Here is a 13871-nt window from a genome sequence, read left to right on the forward strand (position 1 = left end):
AGCAATTTTGCACTTTATTATTTTACCTTTTTTACCTTTACACCATTCACCATACAGAATCATTAACATTGTAGTTTAAAGGAAAACCTTGCCCGGATCTGCACCGCCGTTCTCCCGCAATTGTAGTATTATTATCTGTTGAAATCTTCCTGTAACTGGCACGGGCGGGGCTTCGGCGCTTAACTGGCACTGACGTCAGCGCCGCTTATGAATATTCATCCCCCCTCCCTCCAGTTGTCCCTCTCTTTGCCGCTCCTAACTGGGGGAGGGGGGATGAATATTCATAAGCGGCACTGACGTCAGTGCCAGTTAAGCGCCGAAGCCAGTTACAGGAAGATTTCAACAGATAATAAAACTACAATTGCGGGAGAACGGCGGCGCAGATCCGGGCAAGGTAGGGCTCATTTTAATCCACAATTAATGTGGATAGTGCGGGAGAAAACAAGTGACAGTTTTCCTTTAATAGTTCTGACTTTTTTTTGCAGTGATTTAAATACAAGAGAAGACTCTGAATAATTAAATCCATACTCTGGATCTCATTTTTGGATGTACATTGTTCTCAGTGATGCTCGCTTTGTGTTACATATCATATAGAGAAAGGGGGCACAATATTTTATAGACACATAGAATGTGTGGACAGATAAGAACTATTTGGCCCATCAAGTCTGCCCAATATTCTGAATATTATGAATAGTCCCTATCCCTATCTTATATGAAGAATAGCCTTATGCCTATCCCTATCTTATGTAAAGGATAGCCTTATACCTATCCCTATCTGATATGAAGGATAGCCTTATGTCTATCCCTATCTTATATAAAGGATAGCCTTATGCCTATCCCTATCTGATATGAAGGATAGCCTTATACCTATCCCTATCTTATATGAAGGATAGCCTTATGCCTATCCCTATCTGATATGAAGGATTGCCTTATGCCTATCCCTATCTTATATGAAGGATAGCCTTATGCCTATCTCTATCTTATATAAAGGATAGCCTTATACCTATCCCTATCTTATATGAAGGATAGCCTTATGCCTATCCCATGCATGCTTAAAGAGGTACTCTGCCCCTAGACATGTTATCCCTATCCAAAAGATGAGGGATAGCAAGTCTGATTGCGGGTGTCCTGCCTCTGGGACCCCCTGTGATCTCCGGTACGGCCCCCAGCCATCCAGGACATGGAGCGAACTCTGCTCCGTGCCGGATAACGGGCGACCACAGTCTTCACGCTCCCTCCATTCCCGTCTATGGGAGGAGGTGTGACGGCTGTGTACTATGGAGGGGGCATGGCGTGACGTCATTTACACAGAAGCCTGGGGCTTTCGTGTTCATGAACACTGCAGTGCCAGCGGGTGGAGTACCTCTTTAAACTCCTTCACTGTATTTGCAGCACTCACTTCTACAGGAAGGCTGTTCCATACATCCACTATGGAATAGCCTTCCTGTAGAAGTGAAGTTACTGCAGAAACCTTCCCCCTTTATATAACACTATGTCCTCTTGTGGTAGTTTTTCTCCTATATAAATCTCCTCTCCTCCTTTACCATGTTGATTCCCTTTATGTATATAAAAGTTTCTATCATATCCCCTCTGTCTCGTCTTTCTTCTATACATGTTAAGATCCTTTAAGGTTTGTCCTGCAACCCATGTACTAGTTTAGTATCTTCTCTGAACTCTCTCCAAAATATCTATATCCTTCTGGAGATATGGCCTCCAGTACTGTGCTCAATACTCCAAGTGAGGTCTCACCAGTGCTCCGTATAGTGGCATAAGCACTTCCCTCTCTACTGCTAATACCTCTCTTTATACACCCATGAGCACTTTCCTCTACAGCTAATACCTCTCCTTTTACACCCATGAGCACTTCCCGTGATTGCTAATACCCCTACCTATACACCCATAAGCAATTCATTTCTCCCCTGCTAATACCTCTCCCTATACACCCATAAGCACTTAATTTCTCTCCTGCTAATACGTCTCCCAGTCCCTATACACCCATGAGCACTTCACTTGATTGCTAATGCCTCTCCCTATACACCTATGAGTGCTTGCCCCTCTACTGCTAATACCTCTCCCTATACATCCATAAGCAATTCCCTCTCTACTGATAATACCTCTCCCTATACACCTATTAGCACTTCTCCCTACTGCTAATACCTCTCCCTATACAACCATGAGCACTTCCCTCTCTACTGCTAATACCTCTCCCTATACACCCCTGAGAACTCCTCTCTCTACTGCTAATACCTCTCCCTGTACACCCATGAACACTTCCCTCTTTACTGCTAATACCTATCCCTATATGTCCCTGAGCTCTCCCCTCTCCTTATACACCCCTGAGCACTCTCCTCTCTACTGCTAATACCTCTCCCTATACAGTCCTGAGCACTCCCATATCTACTGCTAATATCTCTCCCTATACACCCATGGGCACTTCCCTCAACTGCTAATTCGTCTCCCTATACACCCATGAACACTTCTCTCTCTACTGATAATACCTCTCCCTATACACCCATGAGCACTTCCCTCTCTACTGATAATACCTCTCCCTATACCCCAAGCATTCTGCTAGCATTTCCTGCTGCTCTATTACATTATCTGCCTACTTTTGCTTCTAAAATAATCACCCTTAAATTCCTTTCCTTAGGTTCTAAGGTTAGGACTGTAACTCATATTCTATAGTCTGCTCTTGTTTTTTTTTTTTTTTACATTCTAGTTCCTAGGGCCACACTGTCAGACTGTACGTCTCAGTAGGGCTGCAATAAACTGTGTAATGGTAATCCCATTTGGGACATTTATGGCATATTGACAGTAAAAAGCATAAATGTCTGATAGGTTAGGACTTCAGGAGAATGGAACACTTTAAAAACTCCTATAAAACACAATGGAGAGAACCACACACATGACGGGACATGTCTCCACCTGGTCTCCTACTCACCGGAATGCCAAACCTATCAAACATTTATGGATATAATAGAAATGTTACAGATGGAAAAAAAACTCCTGTAAAGCACTGTGTAGTGCCTAGTGCAGGGTGTGATGTATGACACAGGGACGGCATTTATATAGGCCAGTGTTTCCCAAACAGCGTGCCTCCAGCTGTTGCAAAACTACAACTATCAGCATTCCCGGACAGCCTTTGGATTTCCAGGCATGCTGGGATTTGTAGTTTTGCAACAGCTGAAGGCCCCCTGGTTGGGAAACACTGATATAGGAATTTTCCATGCATGATAAATAATATATTTTAATAGTTTCTTTTGCCATTTCTATATGTTACAAAGAAGATTATGTTCATTTTTTTAATATAATAAATTGGTAGAGGTGTAGGGGTATTTACATTCTTAATGTTTATTTACATTTTTTTACTTTTCATTTTTACGTTTTCAGTTTTTCTTCTCGCTCTTATAAGCGCCATAACTCTTTTATTTTTCAATCTACAGACCCATATGAGGACTTGTATTTTTCACAACCATTTGTACTTTGTAACGACACCTTTCATTTTACCATAAAATTTACAGCAAAAGAAAAAACTTATTGTAATTGCAACTTTTTGGGGGGATTACGTTTTTACAGTGCACTTTGTGGTAAAACTGACATGTTTTCCTTATTCTGTGGGTCAAAACATTTAAAATGATCCCCATATTAACTCGCTATTCTATTATTGTACTGATTTTAGAAAAAACTCAAAATTTTTTAAACAAAATAAGTATGTTTGAAATCGCCCCTATTCTAACCCCATATAATTTTCTTATTTGTCCAAATATGCTTTTTCCTTTATTATTTTCCTTTTTTTTTTGTAAACTGGGAAAAGGTGGTTCCTCCTTTATTGGAGGAAGGACTTATGTGTATTTTGAATGACTTTTTTTTTTACACTATTTTTTCACATTTTTTAAGTCCCCATGGGGGACTATTTTTGGCAATCATTCAATTGCTATTACTGTTCATGCATTGGCTATGTCAAGTATAGGCAGGGAAGAAGTGCAGTACTGATCTCATCCACTCCCTCTGTCCCTGCCTACTTGCCTATCTGCCCTAAATAGCGGATCGACTACCACGGTGACAGTCCCTCCCTGAATATGTGATGGAAGTCACTGTCAACAAACTAAACTACAATACAGACACAGGTCAGGATACAGTAAGGAAGCACTTAGACTAACAGAAAAAATACTGCACACACACACAATAAATCAAGGTCCACTAGCCTAGTCAAGTCGCAAATACAGAAAAGAGTTAGGAAGCCAAGCCAGAAAGTCCACAAACACCAGAAGATCAAGAATACAGATAATAACGCTAGTTACTTGAGAGAGCTCTTTTTCACAGGCAAGGTTTGAAAGCAGACTGCAGGTTTAAATAGGCAACACACAGGTGAACTAACAAGGTCAGCTGACCAGCCCAGAGTTGGCGTAGCCACAGCAACCAGATAAACAAACATTCTCAGGGATGTTTAACCCTTCGGGTTCTTTCATTGCCGCCTTATAAGAGGGGCCACTCGACCCTTAACAACCTGGGAGTACAGAGGTACTGACTTGGATACAGATGGACCATCAATATCTTCATCTGTATCCTCGTCCTCTATATCACACCACTCATTGGTGTCCTCACAAACATCCTCCAAGTCCTCACTACTTTTTACTGACACCAAATCCAAATGAGCCCTCTCAACACAGTTATTGCCCATGCCATCGCAACACACAGATTCAACTAGAGACTGCTGCAAAACTGACTTATTAGCAGCTCTAGATGTCAAATCAGAACAGACTGTAGAAACATTAATGCCACCCAAAGGAATGCTGCCAGGCTTAGAAGCCTGTGAGTCAAGACATACCTGTGCGTCCAAGTGGCCTCCACGAATGCCACTTAGACACGGACCTGATGAAGTGTGTGTCTTCTCCACAATAGAAACACAATCCGTTGATTTGACGGACTCCCCTGTGCTGCTCCGTGGTTTGGATGGGTTCATCCTCAGGCACAGGTTGATGAAGAGAGACAGGAGAGGAGTCAAACAGGAAAGAAGAATGTTCTCGCAGATGTCTATCCAAACGCATGGCTAACGTTATGGCTTGGTCAAGGGTGTCAGGTGAGGGATAAGTCACTAACATGTCCTTTAAGGTGTCAGATAACCCCACTCTGAACTGACAAACCAAAGCTGGTGTGTTCCACTTGGAGGCCACACACCACTTTCGGAATTCAGCACAGCCCTGTTTAAGTGATTACAGCTGAGACTCAGCATACGCAGCTCTGTCCAGTTCTGCATACAAAAGTCCCATACCAGCAAATAGTGAGTCCACAGAGAACAACTCAGGGGCATCCGTATCTGATTCCTGGGGACCCCCTTGCAGAAGTGACATAATAATTCCCACTCTCTTGGCCTCAGTGCCAGAAGTAAAGTCACAGACAAAAGAATAACTTGCAACTTTCACAGAAAGTTTTAAATATTTTCCGGTTACCTGAAAAACAATCCGGGAGACTAACTTGCACCTCCACGGGAGCCGAGACAGGAACAGATGACACCAGAGTACGGGCAGAATCTAGTTCCTGGATTCTGGCTAGCAAACCCTGAATTGACTGCTCCTGATCTTGCAACCTTTGAGTCAAGGTCTGGACTAAGGCTGACTGAGACTGGGAAGACTCATATTGCTGAAGTCTTTCAGCAAAATCCTGGACCAGCTGAGTCAAGCCCTACATTTGCTCCACCAAAGCAGACATAGCTTCCATAATGCAGGAGCAAGGCAAATGCAGGTATGTAGGCCTGTGAAAATGTCACGTATGGGCAGGGAAGGAGTGCAGTACTGATCTCACCCACTCCCTCTGTCCCTGCCTTCTTGCCTAACTGCCCTAAATAGAGGATCAACAACCACGCTGACAGTCCCTCCCTAAATATGTGATGGAAGTCACTGTCAACAAATTTAACTACAATAAAGACACAGGTCGGGATACAGTAAGGAAGCACACAGACTAACAGAAATAACACAACACACACAATAAATCAAGGTCCACTGGCCAAGTCAATACCAGGAGTTATCAAAGTCGCAAATACAGAGAAGAGTCAGGAAGCCAAGCCAGAAAGTCACAAATACCGGAAGATCAGGAATACAGATAATAAACGCTAGTTACTTGAGTGAGCTCTTTCACAGGCAAGGCCTGAAAGCAGTCTGCAGGTTTAAATAGGAAAAACAAAGGTGAACTAACAAAGTCAGCTGACCAGCCCAGAGCTAGGCATAGTCACAGCAACCAGATAAACAAATACTCTCAGGGATGTTTAACCCTTCGGGTTCTTACAGGCTTACATTGATCAGTGAAATCAGCAATCCTCTTGTATAGCCTGTCAAAAGGCAGACTGTGCAAATGGATGCCTGAAGAGCAGTAAGGGGAAGGTAAGGAGACCTCCGGTTGCCATCTTGACTCATCGGACCCCTGCAATCATCCTGTGGGTGGTCTGATTAGTTTTACAAAGCCCTGGTAGCTTTAGATTCCGTAATCAGTATTGATAATGGCATCTAAAGGGTTAATGGAAAAAATCAGCATGATCTCTGATGTCCAACATTAGGGGCAGCCGGGACCTGTGCCCGATTTACACTCTGAATGCCTCTCAGGATGTACAAGCACATCCTGGTGTGCCTAGTACTGTCAGGATCCGGACAGGTATGCGGGGAGCACACGGGTGGTGGATCCTCTGTGTCAGTGAGGTGATGGCGTGGGCCGTACCAGGGGAACGGAATCTGAGGAGTTACAGGTTTTCACCAGAGCCCGCCGCAAAGCGGGATGGACTTGCAGCGGCAGGTAACCCCCAGGTCGTTCCACCCGATAGCGACTCAACCTCACTGACTGCCGAGACAGGCGCGGTACACAAGGACAAGGCAAGAGCAAGGTCGGACATAGCAGAAGGTCTGGGCAGGCAGCAACGGTTCGTAGTCAGGGGCAACGGCAAGGGTCTGGATACACAGGCAATGGAACACACAGAAACTCTTACTCAGGGCACAAGGCAACAAGATCCGGCAGGGACAGGAAGGGGAAGTGGGTTTTAATGGAGTGGCGAGTGCTTAGAACTAATTGGGCCAGGCACCATTTAATGGTGCACTGGCCCTTTAAATCTGAGAGACCCGGCGCGCGCGCCCTAAGCAGAAGGACTGAGCAGAAGGACGGGGCCGGTAAGTGACACGGGATGCGACCCGCAGACGGGCATGTCCCGCCACGGGGATCGCATCCCCGCCGAGGGACACAGAGAAGCGCTCCCGGTCAGACTCGCTGACCAGGGCACTGCAAGTAGGAGAGTAATGCCGTGAGCGCTCCGGAGGAGAAGCGGGGCCCGGAGCGCTCGGCGTTACAAGTACATCTATGTTCTGTGTCCTCTAATTATATTTAACTTTATTTTAATACTTTTAGTGATCACTTGATTGGTTGCACAGTACCCTGCAATTTATTGTATTGTGCTGTCATATTACCTTTGACAGTAATAGGTGTATAATCATGGTAGACCTAGGGACCTTCACTAGGCCCCCAATTGTCATTACCACCCAATATCAACCTGGTTGGGTAATGGAGAACAGGTGAAACATTGTTAAATATGAGAAAACCCCTTGGGGGGCACCATATTGGGAACCAGGTTTGTACATCATTACTCATAAAATACAGTATTTTCAATATGTCCATTTATTTCAATACATCAAATACAGGCCTAAATTGTAATTATATCATCTCTCATTATAAACCACATTTCTCTATTATATTTTCCTCCTTTCCCCTTATTTATGGAATGGAAAAAAAGGAAACAACCTTAATTATTGAGCAACAGCTTCTCACCATTTTTCCATTCCTTCTAGAACAATACTACATTATTTTGCTTAATCTAATACTTTAACCTTAACCTTAAAGTTGTATTCACTTATTTGTATCCAATTACATTTCATTGGAGGTTCAAATTAAATCCATTTTAAGGCTATAACTTTTTCTAGCAAATATAAGCAATTTTTTATTGACAGCATGTAAAAGAAAACAATTCTAAATACCAAAGTAATTCATATATTTTCCATCTTTTCAGTGCCACCCACTTAAAACACAACAAAATGCGTAAAAAAGGATTGAAAAGCCTAGCACAATGCTCATTAAACAAATCTCTGAATAAACGTCAAATAATCCTAAGGGTCATGGGGCAAAATAACCACTGTTCACAATTCTTAAAAAACCAACAAAGGTTTATCCTGTTGATGTATGTTTTTTTTTTTTTTTTTTTTTTTTTACAAAATCAGGTGAATATGTGGCTTATTTTAGTATTGTAATAATAAATTGAGGTAAATGAACATTTAATCAACCTAAAATATAGCTAGCCATTTCCATCTCTTCTTACTATTGACCACACTCAAGATGCATGGTGGGGACATTTATTATGGATTGTACACCAGTTTTTTAGCATACAAGTAGTGGACAATTTTTTAAAAGTTAGTGGAACTTGTCAGAAGGTGGGTGTCATCTCCCAACACAGTACACTTACTATATTTTAGTTCAGAATAAAGCATCCCTTATAGCTGGTATCTACACTAGGTTTTAGGTGCTATAGATTTCAGTGTGTGGCATACAGACCATCACTCTTACACCTATACCTCTTAATATTTTCTATTTAAAAAATAATACATTTGGATGGATCTCCTTGTGATGTTGAGACCTCCAACTTTTTTTGTCTCAAATTTTTGCCAGTCGGCTAAGAACATGTACTAATACAGTAAACAGTATATTATTCATCTGAAGAAAGTAGTAAAATATTAAAACCTAATATTATGTATCATTCTTCTGACCGGATTACTTTTTAAGATTCCCCTGGCTTATTCAGTTGTAAAAATAAAAAATATATATTTTTAGATCAATGGCATTAACATTGTAGAGACAGACGGTCTAATGTCCCAGATGTAATCATTTAATGACTATAACGAATGCCCTTTATGTGCCAACTAAAAAACCATGTAACTTTTTTTTTTAGAATTCTGTATAATTAGAAATTCTATAAAAGTGACAAAACGGAGTAACCCTTGACCATAAGAATCTGTCTCACTGCTTCTCAAACCTTTTGTGCCAACAAGAAAAAGGGCACCCGAAACTGCACAAGTTATAATTATATCCTGAACTGCCCCCTTTATACACTGCTTATACAGATATTTTATAACATTTGTAAAAGAAATAAAATCATACTTAAAACTTGGAACCCCTCACACCACCAGGGATCAAAACCTAATCTAATTTTTCATCTGTACTAAATCAAATCAAGAGGAAGACTTTTAAGTTTCTAAAATTATAAATCTTTTTACCAAATTGGAGGGTTATAAAAAATAAATGGTATAAAATAAACAACAAACATAAACTAGTAGAATAAGTTTTATTCCTTTCTACCTTGCTTTTTATTTTATTTATTTATTTTTTTAAATGTAATTTTTAAATCAGAATTTTAACCATATAAATCAAAATGTTCAGACACAAAATCTCACTCCAGGATGATTGGATTTAAATGCAGGCGAATAACATCTGTTCCTTCTCTAATAATTACATTAAGGATGTTCGCCACTTAAAGGTATTAAATGATTGTGTTGACCATTCTGATTCCGTTATGAATTGTAACATTAACCCTTAAAGGTGTACTCCCGTGCAAAACTTTTTTTTTTTTTTTTTTAAATCAACTGGTGCCAGAAAGTTAAATAGATTTGTAAATTACTTCTATTAAAAAATCTTAATCCTTCCAGTACTTTTTATGGGCTGTATAATACAGAGGAAATGCTTTTCTTTTTGGATTTCTCTTCCGTCACGACCACAGTGCTCTCTGCTGACCTCTGCTGTACATTTTAGGAACTGTCCAGAGCAGGAGAAAATCCCCATAGCAAACATATGCTGCTCTGGACAGTTTCCAAAATGGACAGCCGAGGTCAGCAGAGAGCACTGTGGTTTTGACAGAAGAGAAATTGAAAAAAGAAAAGCATTTCCTCTGTAGTATACAGCCCCCAAAAAGTACTGGAAGGATTAAGATTTTTTAATAGAAGTAATTTACAAATCTAATTAACTTTCTGGCACCAGTTGATAAAAAAAAAAAAAAAAAAAAAAAAAAAGGTTTCCACAGGAGTACCCCTTTAACCCTTTTCTTTACAGAAAAACTGGAAAAACTGAAAATTGAAAAACTGTGCACCAATGGGCACTTACTTATCTGAACCTTTCTATCTTTTTCTTTAACCCCTTAAAGATCCGGTCTATCACTGAACTCATAGAACTACCTTGTCCAATATAGCTATTTCCAAACCAATTACACTACCAAAATAATAGCTAAAATATAGTATCTTTATTTCCTTAAACCCTAAAATCCTAATACAAAAATATATATTTAATAAATACAAAGGATCGGTATACATATGATTGATAAAGATCTCATAACTAGAGATCTCATAATGGGTCAATCCCACATTTTCCTGACGCGTTTCCCCATATATATGTGATAATATTACGGTTCATCAGGGGATCAGTGAGTGAGTGGAGATTGTTACATAAGATTATTCCATCTCATAGAACAAGACATGGGATAATACATACATAGGTGGCAAACAACAAATTGCATTGCACAAAACAAAAGCAACAAACAGTATATATAGGCTTGCCGATTAAACAAGATCCCAATAGTTTGATGCCAGAGGTAGGATCATAAAAGGCTTGACAGGCAGCTTCAAAATACCTCTCTTTTTCCTATAAAAAAGAAAAAAAACATAGAGAAAACTAATAACAAATAATAACGAAACAAAACAGCACATAGCAAAGCACATCAGCCACAATGATCACATCAAGCATAGATTGGAATAATCTTATGATATACCTTAGAGTATGGAGAGAACACAGCATATAGTGGAACTTATGATGAATAATGAATGGACATCATGAAAAGTACATCTACATTTTTCCAAAGATGATAACCCTCATATTGGCTGAAATCACGTTCTGGATAGAAAAAAATGAAATATTATATGAGATATAATTAAAGCGCCCTATATATAGAGATGCATATAATGGATATGAATAAATTACCTCCAACTGTACGCTCCCTTTATAATGAGCACTACAGCCAAACAACAATAGGAGTACTCTCATAGATATCACTAGAAAGTACAGCAAATAAACCTATATTACAAATCATATACTATAAAACACTCGATAAAGATAGCACACGGCAATGCCCATTATATAAGGTCCATCCAGACACCAGTTAATATCAAGTTTAATTACCTTAGCACTTTAAAGTCAGCTAAATTCTTTGATATATAGAATAGGGACAGCCAATCATAAGAAACCTATAAACTTCACAGGATATTATAGGAATTAATTCCTCTCATAACCAATTACCCTCTATCCACCTTATTAATACAAGGCTTCCTTACCTATAGAGATTCAAACCAGGTAAACTTCCTAAACGTGGTGGTTTCCAGGAAACCCTCGTTCCCCCTACTAATTAGAACATCCAGAAAGGGCAACCGGTCAGGATGTATCTCAAAGGTAAATTTAAGACAAAGGGAATTGTGATTAAGATCATCCACAAACTCCCTTAACAAGTCTTCGGTTCCGGATCACACACATTTATATATCTTCCCCAATAGATGATATGGGGATTCCAATGGCTCTCCTCCTCTCCAAAAACAATGGTACTCTCCCACCAGCCCAGGGTTAAATTTGCATATGAGGGAGTCACTGGGCTCCCCATTGCGGTCCCTCTGAGCTGGTGGTTGTACCGAGAGTCAAATAAAAAATAATTATGCTTTAACAAAAAATCGAGCAGTTGGATGATGTATTCATTGTGTGTCTGGGACTGTATATCCCTTGCCTGCAAGAAGAAAGATACTGCTCTCAATCCATCATCGCATCTGATGGAACTATATAATGCTTCTATGTCAATTGATGCTAGAAGCATATCGGCATCTAATTGAATGCCATCGATCTTTTTTAATAGGTCACTCGTACCACGGATGTAGGATGGCATGGAGGAAACATGATTTCTCAGGACTCAATCTAAATAGATTCCAACATTTCGCGTGATAGAGTCCACTCCCGACACAATGGGGCATCCCTTTAAAGGGGACGCCCCTTTGTGAATTTTGGGGAGGGCTTAAAAGGTATGAATTTAGGGGTCAGTAATAAACATTAATTTAAATTCTTGATGAGAGATCATTCCATGCTCCAAGCCCCATACAATTAGATATTATGATTTCTCTTTAAATGTATTTGTGGGATCACTAGGAATTATGCGATATGAATCACTGTCCCTCAACAGAGCAAGAACAATTTCACGATATTTGGTTGTATCCAGCACCACCAAATTCCCCCCTTTATCCGAGGGTTTTATGGTGATGCTGGAATCCTTCTCAAGATTTTTTAAGGCAGTCATCTCCTCATCAGTCACGTTAGATTTAACCTGGTCATTCCATCTGGGGATTTTCTCCAGTTCACAGGTTACTACCTCTAGGAATACATCCAAATTAAGTGTATCCCTTTGGGGGTGCTCTTGTACTTTTCTGTTTCAAATCGGTAAAGGGGCCTTGGCCTTTCTCTCTTTCGCTTTCGGTCAGTAAATCCGCCATCAGTCTAACATCTGGCAGGTCTTCCTTTGAGATACCTAGTTCTTCACATTTTTCACGATCACAATGTTTTAAGAACTTCCTCCATTTAAGCTTACGTACCAAGAGATTAACATCTTTGACTCAATCAAAGGCCCTAATTTCAGTGGTTGGAACAAACCCGAGACCTTTACACAAAAACTGATATCTCAGAGGAAGACAATATTATTGAAGAAAGATTTATGATATGGTTCTCTCTACATTTATGGGATCCTGTTTCTCTCGAAAACCATATGGGGTTCCCTCCCCTCTAAAAAAGATGTGGATACAGAAGAGGAGGATGAGGAGATAGCTCCACCTCCCCTCCGATTCGTCCATCTTCGTCGTCCCCTCCCTCTATTTCTCTTATTACATGGAGAAGGTGGAGGACAATAACGTTCACCCCTTTTCTCAGAATCAGAAGATTCAATATCTGATATGGTTGCTTCTGTCCCTGCACTTGCACTTCCCATATTGTCTTGAAAATGAAAATACCGTTTCTCCCTAAATTCGGTTAACATTTTTTTTCAAGGAAGTATAGACCTTATCAACAGAGGATTGCAAAATGGCTTCCCTTCGTGCTTACTCTGGGTCTGTCTTAAATTTCAAGGCAAATTCAATTAACTCTTTCAGGCGCTTGCTAGATTTATCTAAAATACCCCATTCCTCCTCTAGGAGAATAATTATAAATCTAAAGGAGCTGGCAATAGACTCCTGTTCCCACTTATTTAAGAGATCAGATGACCATGATCTCTCTGCAGGGAGAATATTAATTCTTAATCCCTTGGGTATAATGTTATTTTTTAGATAATTATCTAGGGATTGAACCTCCCAAAAGCATTTCAAATTATCTTTATACACCTCAAACAATTTTTTATACAGAGATTTCAAGAACACTATAGAGCCATCGTTCTTATCAGTTTCTTGCTCCGAAAAAACATCTGCAGCATCAGCTGTCCATTTTTGCAAATCTATAGACCCAGTGAAAAAACAAGCCAACCAACCAAGCCAATCAAGCAGCAGGCAAGAGACCTGCGAGATAGATTCATCCAGAGGGGGTACCCCATACAGATTTTATCATCTGCATATAAAAGAGTTGTCACCTCTGAAAGAAAAGATCTACTTACCCCTAGAGTAAAGGAGAGTGGAGGTGGTCATGTCAGGCTAATTGGCAGTTTTGATAATCAGGCAGAGAGAATTCAGGCGATTTTGAGGAGACACTGGCCTATCCTGCTGAATGATAAAGACCTGACTGATGTCTTACCC

Source organism: Hyla sarda, chromosome 5, assembly GCF_029499605.1.
Source record: "Hyla sarda isolate aHylSar1 chromosome 5, aHylSar1.hap1, whole genome shotgun sequence".
Taxonomy (NCBI): domain Eukaryota; kingdom Metazoa; phylum Chordata; class Amphibia; order Anura; family Hylidae; genus Hyla; species Hyla sarda.